The sequence below is a fragment of the Penaeus monodon genome, chromosome 34, assembly GCF_015228065.2.
Source record: "Penaeus monodon isolate SGIC_2016 chromosome 34, NSTDA_Pmon_1, whole genome shotgun sequence".
NCBI classification, from domain to species: Eukaryota; Metazoa; Arthropoda; class Malacostraca; order Decapoda; family Penaeidae; genus Penaeus; species Penaeus monodon.
In genome coordinates, this window is record NC_051419.1 from 6,274,643 (window position 1) to 6,275,413 (window position 771).

Here is a 771-nt window from a genome sequence, read left to right on the forward strand (position 1 = left end):
CTCGCGGTCCATCGGCGAATGCAGCAGGCGCCGGAAATTGGTCATCAGCTGAGAAACCCGGTCGCCACCTGAGAACCCACGGTCCGCCGAGAAACCCCCGGTTCGCCAGCCTGAGAAACCCCGGTTCGCCAGCCTGAGAAACCCCCGGTTCGCCAGCCTGAGAAACCATCCGAACCCGGTTCGCTTCGCCAGCCTGAGAAACCCCCGGTTCGCCAGCCTGAGAAACCCCCGGTTCGCCAGCCTGAGAAACCCCCGGTTCGCCGAGAAACCCCCGGTTCGCCAGCCTGAGAAACCCCGGTTCGCCAGCCCGAGAAACCCCGGTTCGCCAGCTGAGAACCTCCGGTCGCCAAAACTGAGAAACCCAGCTTCCGATGTAGAACCTCCGGTCGCCAGCTGAAAACCTTCCGTCGCCCCTGAGGAATCCGTTCGCCAGCCTGAGAAACCCCGTCGCCGCTAGAAACTCTCGTTCGCCAGCTGAGAACTCCGGTTCGCCAGCCTAGAGAAACCTCGGTTCGCAGCTGAAGAAAACTCGGTTCGCCAGCTGAAACTCCGTTCGCAGCTGAGAACCCCGTGTTCGCCAGCCTGAGAACTCGGTTCGCAGCTGAGAACCCGTGTTCGCCAGCTGAGAACTCGTGTGTTCGCAGCTGAGAACCGGTTCGTACAAGCCTGAGAACCCCCGTCGCCAGCCTGAGAAACCCCCGGTTCGCCAGCCTGAGAAACCTCCGGTTCGCCAGCCTGAGAAACCCCCGGTTCGCCAGCCTGAGAAACCTC